The following is an 8,722-nucleotide window of genomic DNA, read 5'->3' as shown; positions in this document are numbered from 1 at the left end:
GAACAGGAGCCGCTTCCTGGGGAATCCGAGATAAGCCTCCAGTTTGTCAGTTTCCCTGATCCGGAGTGGAGAACTTCCTTCAAGGACCAGTCTGTGAGGAAGTCACCGGTAGTTTTTGCTAGAAAACCTCCCTGTGAAAGATGCAGAGTCCACATTCGGAGCATGGAAAAGATGTTCTACAAAATGCACGCTTGGCCATACTGCAGACATAACCGATATATTGAAACAGTCTAAAATGCACAGAGATCTATATTACGTGTACATTCTGGGAATGGAAAATATATTTCTCTAGAAAATATACATACGTAAGCACTCTTATCTGTTGTATGGGAAAGCAATCTCCTGGGAAAAGATTGCATATAGCATGTACACCCATCACATGTAAAAATTCATTTACATCTATAAACTGTACACGTGCACATATCCTGCGCAGGGAAGGTAGAGTCCTGCATCTGTTTAGCTACATGGGTGTATACACTCCAAAGGGCACACAAAATCAGTACATGGACACTGCATCCAGATATTAATATATCCACACTAAAAAAAAACTGCATGGAAGATATACATCGCTATTATATATACCCCAAGTGCCTATCAATCCACCTGTATGAAAAATATATTCTGTGAATTATGTTTGCATACGTGGTGTATGTGTACCAAATACATTGAAGTACATACGTCGGGTTCACATATTACTGTATTTATAATATATATTTTTCTGACAATCTTAAAAACAGTGGCAGGAGGAAGCTCAGGCATTGGCAATGACATTCTCTATCAGCTGAACCTCTTTTCTGTCCTTCTGTATTTCTGTCTATTATTTCTGTCTTTTCAAAACCCCTTCTATGTCTACATGGATTATTTATATGGGTGGTCTCCTATCTCTATTTAACTGTTGCTTCTCTTGTCTGAAGCCAGGGTGTATGTTTAGTGTCCTAAGTCCTGTTTGTAGCAGGGGCTGACTGCATCACCACACCTGTATGGAATAAGCATTGTATAATTACATTATCCCTTCTGTCTCATGATGTGTCCTTCTAGACTTAATATAAATATAGAGTTACTCTGAGCTGCCAGTTAGGAAAAGGGGAAGGAGAGAGGAAGCTCAGCAGCCAGGCAAGGTGTGTAACAGACAGGTTCCGGGTATGTTCTGGGCATGCAAGGGCTCCTTGAAAGCTAAGGTTTGTTTAAGTTTTTTTTAATTTTACTTTACAAACTCAAGTCTAGGGAGCAGGATGAGGTAAATGCTGGGCCTTGTCTTCTAGGATCCTCTCAAATCCCAGAGCACCCCCACTCTGTCCCAGCCAACCAGGAAGAAGACTCTGGCCTGAGCAGCTCTTCAACTCCAGTTCCCATCCTTAACCTTGGCAGGATCTGCACAAGCAAGAGGGAAAGATTATCCCATAACCCAAGTTTTTCGCAACAAAACCCATTCCTAATGCTTTTCCAGAGGCAGTAATAACTTAAAGTATTTTCTGGCGCTGAGCTAACTCCGATTTGGCCCCCTAAAAATTAGTCCCACTTGAATCTTTCTTTAGCAACTAAAACTCCGGGACTACCTGACACATCCCTATGAAAAAATTCTTTGAGAGACAATACACTCACACCCAACATAGATATTCTTTATGAGTGGATAGGTTCCGTGTAGATGCGGCCATATTTTACTGTCCAAAGGAATCAATTAATTAGTGCCTCACCAGTCCCCCCGCCGGTCGCTGCTTGGCTGAGCGCGAGCAGCAGAGATAGATGTGCGTGGCCAGCTCGCTGGTCTTGTTAACAAGACTCGTCATAAAGATGGAGATGATAAGGAGAGCTAGGAAGCCCTGGTGGCCGCGAGGGGGGGCTTCGAGGGCCCAGCCCAAAGGTCTGTGGGGCGGTCGCAAATTGGAGCCCGGTGCTGCTCTAGCTCCAGCACCGAGGATCACGGAGGATCGGTGTATCCAGTGGTCTCCCATTCTGGGGTGGTCACGCTGTGACTTGAATAATTCCCCCTCCCCTCCCCTTTCCTGAGTTTTCCCTTTTCTTCATCGAGCCCCGAATTAAAAAAAAAAAAGTTTTAAATAAAAATACATAAACCTCTGTCCACGAGTGCCTGTCTTGCCCTCCACACGTTTGTTCCCGAACCTGCAGCCTCCTCCTTCCCCTGCATTTCTCTGCATGGTTCATTTTCATCTCCGTCTGGCGCTTTCTTCCCTCCTTTGGTTCTCTCTCTGGCTTCATGGCTGCTTTTTCAGCCAGGTTGGTACTGGCTCAGGCCCCAGTGAGCTTGTAAAAATAATAATACAAATACCCCCTGGTTATCTCTCGGCAGAGTAAACACCCCCCTCCCAGATCAGCCCAATGGAAAATAAAAAACAAATAACAAAACACTCCCCCCAAAACCCCTTGAATGTAATTGTTGGTTTGGATTGCAGCACTTAATTCTGTTTATTCTCACCAATGTGCATACTTAACAGAGAGATATTGATATTAAAAGGCAGGGGGGATTAATTTTACTTTTATAATCTTCTATTAAGAACAGAGGATGATCTGAGCCTCCTTTCAAGGGACCAAAAAAGGGGGGGAGGGAGAGCGAGAGAAAGGGAGGGGGAAGGGAGAAATATGACTGAAGGGGAACAAAGATCTTTGCCTGAAGAAACAATGTAACACTAGACAGAACTATAAAGTCTGGGAATGTAAGAACGCAGGACTCTCTCAGCTTCCCCCATTTGGAATCCTGTCCCTTGCACTTCCTGCTGAAATCTCAACCCTGACTACACAGCAGTATTTGAGGAAGAATTCATGCAATTATTAGGATAATTGTAGGGGGAGAAAAAAGAATTTCCCTTTGATTGTCTGATCTTCTCTGGTGTCTGTGCAGAGGAAGAGAAGCGGGGTGTAGGGGAGAAAAGGAGGTGGTAGAGTCTCCCAATATGACCCTATCTCCTACAAGATGGCTACTCCTGAACCGAGGAGGTCCTAGGCAGGCTTACAGATTCTGGAACATACTCAAAAATGGACAGAGATTCACTTTCATTTTCCAGGATATTTGCTTAGCTTTACTTTGTCTGCATAGATCTGCTTCATCCAGTATTGTTATATTGTGATAATTGCCTCGTCCAATTATCACAAGTAAGCGGATAATAGATAATTATAGGGGTGTCCATAATATCATTTATTTTATAGCCACACAAGATATGATTAGAGTTAATGTCAGAAGCTTCGTTGGCGTCTGGGAGGCAATGAGAGGCAAAGCAGAGAGGCCTGAATAATCTCTTTCCTATTTTCATGTTTGTGGGAATCTCCAGAATCCCTAATTCTTTAAATTCCCTCCCCAAATGTCTTAAGTGAAATCTCTAGGATTTTAGGGGCTGAAAACTCAGAGAAGGGCAAATAACAATTTGGTCCTTAAGTCTCCCCCTTAGCCTCAAGAGCAATGGTCTCTGCTCTCCCCATACCCCCCACAAACAAGGGTTTAATCCTCAGTTCAAGAGCACTAGGGTCACAGAGACTTGGCAGGTGAGGCCAGTGAGAGGAAGACAGAGTCTTACCAAAACCAAGTTCATTGTCATCCTCAAGTGGGTACTGGGCCCAGAGTGAAGCCCCTTTATCCCAAATTGGCCTTCTTTCCTGGACCCTCTTCCCCAGGAATACCTGGATGGGGGCAGAGGCCAGGCTAGGGTTGTGGAGGTCAGTTAGGGTGGGGATGGGAGAGTATTGAAAATATTTTCCCTTCTTTCTGGAGTTCAAAAGATCAGGAGAAAGAGAGAGAGAAAGAGATTGAGATAGAGAGCAGGGCAAGAGAGAATCAAGGGAAACCATGAAACCGGCAGGCAAGAGTCAAAGGAATGAGTGAAAGGAAAGGAGCAGAAAGAAGAACAGCAGGAAGGAACAAAGGAAGGAAATAAAGAAAAAGTAGAAAAAAGGAAGAAACGGACAGAAGGGAAAAAGAGGAAGTGAAAAAAACAAGGAAAGAAAAGAGACATTTGACAGAGAAAGAGAGGAAGCAGGGAGGCAGAGGCCAGGGTCGCCTGGGCTCTGCCTGGCTGCCCGCAGCGGTCTGGGTGGGCGGGGGGCGCCATGACAAAGTGAAGGTCAAGTTAGCATCGTACCTTATAAGGAAGCCGTCAGTCCTCCATTTCAGCCTTTCTTTCTGCCAGGACGTGGCCACGGCATGGCATTTCTGGTCTTGTAAACACTGGACTCTTTGGGGCCTTAAAAAAAATAGACCCCCCTCCTTCCTTTATTGGGGGTGAGCTCGGCCGGCTGGGGGAAGCAGTGGACACAGAAGTCAACTAATGAAGACTCCGGGAAACTTTTCTCTCCTTTTCTCTCTCTCTGGCTCCGCTCCCGCCAGCTGGGGCCCCCTCCCTCCTCCCTCCTCCCTCCCTCCCTCTCTCCCTCCCTCCTCTCTCCACCCCAATGCCTCTTTTTCTCTCGGTATCTCTCCGTCTTCCGTATCTCTCGCCGCCGTCTGTAACTCTGGGCTCCGTCTCTCCACCCCGCCACTCCCACCCCCATACTGCAGACTTCTAAATCCTTTCTATTCCACCGCGAAGCGAGCAGGACGTAAGAACTGGAGAGAAAATTAGCCGTCACAAAGAAAAAAAGTTCATTTACAGCTTAGATGTCTATTAAGATTTCCTTCGAAAACAAGGCGGTACACTCGGTAAGGAGGAGGGGAAGTGAGGCAGCACGAGTGGGGAGGGCTGATGAGGCAGGAAGCTTGGATTTATTAATTTCTCAGATCCAGAGGCAGAAAGAAAGGAGGAGAAGCGGGAAAGCGAGAGAGAAGCGGTAGAACCCGGCAACTAACGAAGAAGGAGGCTGCAGCCGGGGGACGGGGAGCGAAGCGCGCCGCGCAAGGACGTGGCACCGCGGCTGCGATTCCCCAGCGTTGAGCCGGCTCAGCCTAGGCCTTGGGTGCAGAGAGACAAATATATGAGATATCTGTTGGTCTGAGAGGTGGGGGAAAGGCAGGGATGGAGGGAGGCAGGGAGAGAGACGGAGTAAGGCGACGCTGCAGCCGGTGAAAGGGAGTTCCGGAGTGGAGGCGGTGGCGGCCGGGGGCTTCGGGCAGCAGGCGGGCTCGGGCAAGGAAGGCGGCCGGAGAAAGGAGGCTGCAGTGGAATCCTTGACCGTCTCCCTCCAGGGTACCCGGGTAGCTCTAGGAGGGAGGGAGGGAGAGAGAGAGAGAGAATGAATATGGCATGGAGGTGTCTGTGAAGGGCTCACCTCTTTCCAGGACCTCACAGCTTGTTTTCGTCTGCTCTGCGCCCAAGCAGCCCTTCTTAGGCCTAATCATTGCTTTTTAAATGGGAATTCTAATGGCAAGGGAAGGGGGGGATGCACGAAGGGGGGCTTCTGGTTACATCTGATGCCCCACAAACCCCTACTGGTTGTCACCTACACCCTTCTCAACTGGAAAATCAGTGTCTGGGATCAGTCCCCTCCCACTTGACCTACCTGGGTGAAGGTGCCTAAGGGCTATCTTGGACCTGAAGTGGGGCCTGGGGCCCAGGTGGGAGCTGCCAGGCGCCGTGGGGGTGGTCAGGGAGCCTTCCCACCCTGTGTTCTGATCATGAAAAACAAAGGGGAAGCATTTGATTATTTCTGCTGGTGTGAAAAGAGCCTGGCTTTCAACACCAGCCTCTGACCCCGAGATCTAAGGTGATAAGTGTATCTCCCATGGACATTTAATCTGGGCAGACATCCTACTGCCTGGGCTCAAGGGGCTGAGGGGGTGGCCAGGGTGAAGACATTTGCTGAAGCCCCAGGGAGGGAGCGGCAGGCCCTCTCTGGCATTATCTGGAGTTCTGTGGAGAGTATTTTTCAAGGTCAGAATGGACTGGGGGAGCCCTTTCTCATGTCCCCCTCAGCCCAGAGAAGGGGAGCCCCAGGAAGGGAGGGAGTTTACTACGAGCCGCGACATTTCCCCCTAGTGTGGGAAAGACAGAGATAGCTAGACCTCATCCTGCAAAAATGTATTTTGTGTCTGTGACAGAAAATTGGTAGCCACTTGGGAGATGGAGGGACTTGCAGTGAGTGGAGCCGGCAAGATGCTGTGGTGAAGGCAGAGGCTGAAGTGTGATTCAGGGTGGCAGCAGGAATCTGAGGGAATGAAGCTGGAAAGGTATCACCCAAACCCATTTTCTCAGAGAAGCCAAACACACACACACACCCCCACACACACCACACAATGGGCTCAATATTGAAAAACACCAGATGATCTGCTTCGAAGGGACATAAACAGGCCAAGCGGATGCAGGTTAATAAAACCCGCAAAAGCCCAGACAGGAACACTTAAAATGCCCCAGAAACAAAGCACACCATGACAAATTCTCACTCAACACACAAGCACATGCGCCAGAATGTTCCCAGGCACAGACAGACCTTCCCCATTTTGAGCCCCCACCCTTGGACACTCAGGTATACCTGCCCAGCTCCAAAGGGACACACACATTTGCGTCCCCTCCTAAACCTACCCACAGAAACGCCTGGGAGCAAGAGGGAAAGCGCTCGGAGGCACACACACCCCCACAGAGCCAGGCCCGTGTCTCCTGAGCCTCAATAATGCACAATCCATACCCGGAGATAAAAGTCTAGACAATAGATGGCTGTTTATGACAACGAGGCTCTCCAAGTTTGGGGCCAGGCGATAAATCTCTGGCGAATCTTCCTGTAACTCAACTTGTGGCTGTAGTGATGGGAGAACCGCGGAGACCAAAGAGAGGAGAGCAGCAACACGGGAGAGACTTTTGAATCCTGAGCAGAAGGCGACTTCCCCGCTGGGGCAAAGGAGTGCAGGCGGCCACACTTGCCCCACATGGCAGGTCCACACTGTGGAAGCTTTCGGATCAGGCTTCAGAACACAGTCTTCCTGGCTCCTGAAAGAGAAATAGCAGGGCCTGGAGGTTGGGACAGACCCACAAACAACTCTAGCCACAGGCAAAGGGTCTTTTTTGTGGGTGACCCCAAATCTTCTTTCTGCATGTCACCTGAATTTTTTCACCTCACGCCTGCTCACTCACTCCCTCTCTCTCTCTCTGTCTCTCTCTCCTTTTCCTTTTTGGATTGATGGGCTGTTCCCTTTTGCATTTTTGACCCAGGCGTCTGATTACAACTAAAGAGCCACTGAAGTTGATCTCATAAAAATGCCGCGAGCTCACTTTGATCTGCATGGACTGGGTCCGAGCCTAAGTAGGCGCTAAAGCTGGGGAATGGCGGCTCCGGCCAACTCGGCCTCCCCTGGGCCGCGAGGTCGGAGATCCGGGTGGCCCAGCACGGCAGTCCTGCCCAGAAAAGGCATTTTTGTGTGTGTGTGTGTTACTGCAGTTGAGTCTGGAGACCAAGGTCCAATGGTAGTGGCTTCATTTCCAGACTGCTTTTAAGACATTTCCTTCATTTTAGAGCATTTGGTGAGGGGGCCAGGGAAACTGGCTCGTAAAATGGGACTTTTTATGGGAAGAAATGGGGTCCCGTTGCTAGCCTCCTGGGACAATCGCTCCACTGAGGAAAGAGGGTGGAGCTGCAGGAGCAAAGGGGCTGCCCTTTTCCCTCCCTGTATCCTGTCCAGGGGCCGGAGAAACCTGGCAGCAGCGTCCTCTTAGGTGACCTGACTTGGGGCCTTGGGCTTGGGGCAGTGGCCAGGGCTGAGGAGAGAAGGGAGCCCGAGAACCAGCCGTCCCTTTCCCTTCTAGATCCCTGGCTAGGCGTGGGAAGTGTCCCGGGGTACAGGCTAAACCGCTGGCCTGAAAATCCGCAGGCATGTTAAAGGGATTATTCAACCCAGTTGGCGTTGCTCTAAGGGAGAAAGATTTGTACAAAAGGATGCCATCCTCGCAGGCCCAGCCTCGAATCTGCTGAGAGTGTCCGTGTGCAGACTGCTTACTTACCTGTTTGTTGACCCCACACAGACTGAACTTACAGGCCAGAGATCTCTAAGGGCCCCCTTTCTCCAGCCTGGGGTTTCCTCCCAGTTATTCGCCTGTGGGGTGGGCCCCTTCACCACTATCTGCTCTCTCCAGAGAGAGAGCTGCGGGGGGGCCCAATACAGGGTGGGGTGCTATGCTGGGATCTGGAGATGCTGCCCCCTCCTGAAGCCGCCTCTGGTGTCTGTGTGCGGAAAGGAAGGGCGCTGAAGTCTGCCGTGGCCCTGGCCAGAGTACCAAGGCAGCTACCCAGACCACAGCTGCCTACCTTCCACCAGGCAGGCAGGCGGTGCTAACTGAGGCCACGAAGAGCCAGTGGGGCTGGCAGGATGGCCCTGCTGAGGAGGACTTCAGGTGAAAGCTGGGACTCCAGTAGATGGAGAGGCCACAGGCACCCATGAGATGAGAGGGGAAAGCCACCTCTGCTCTGCCGAATGGGGCTTGCCAGGGCTCTTGGGAATCAATTTGGGAAGAGATTTTGGGTCTCATGTCGGGGGAGGCACTGATGTCCAGGGATGCAGGCTGGGGCAGGCGGCTCAGCCTATGCTTCAGAGTGGCCTGAAGCAAGGACTGGGCAGGGAGGCCGCCTGCCCACGCTGTGGGCACATTGCCATTCAGTGTCTCCCTTACTGCAGCAGCCAAGGCCTTCTCTTCTTGACACCAGCAGCAACCTCCAGTTGTTGGGATTTTTCTAAGTTGTTGAAAAATTGTCAGACCAAAACTAGAAAAAAAATGTTTTTAAACTTTGTGCCTTACGTTTGGGGGGGGAATATTAATATTCAGAAGCCTCTATTGGGAGACCTTAGAGTTTCCTG

The 8,722-nt window shown here is 50.1% G+C and overlaps 1 long non-coding RNA gene across 1 annotated transcript; it reads right to left on the bottom strand.

The window, feature by feature from the left end:
* Positions 1 to 201: 201 nt before the first annotated feature.
* On the bottom strand, positions 202 to 5,139 carry LOC130832521 (uncharacterized). The gene is made up of 3 exons (XR_009048312.1): positions 4,089 to 5,139; positions 2,074 to 2,262; positions 202 to 1,371 (listed from the first exon to the last, which is right to left on the bottom strand). It is a non-coding gene; the product is annotated as an uncharacterized LOC130832521 (long non-coding RNA).
* Between the last annotated feature and the right edge of the window lie 3,583 nt (positions 5,140 to 8,722).

This window comes from Hippopotamus amphibius, chromosome 12, assembly GCF_030028045.1.
Source record: "Hippopotamus amphibius kiboko isolate mHipAmp2 chromosome 12, mHipAmp2.hap2, whole genome shotgun sequence".
Taxonomy (NCBI): Eukaryota; Metazoa; Chordata; class Mammalia; order Artiodactyla; family Hippopotamidae; genus Hippopotamus; species Hippopotamus amphibius.
The sequence above is the reverse complement of the archived record's forward strand: the minus strand, read 5'-3'. Positions and strand labels throughout refer to the sequence as shown.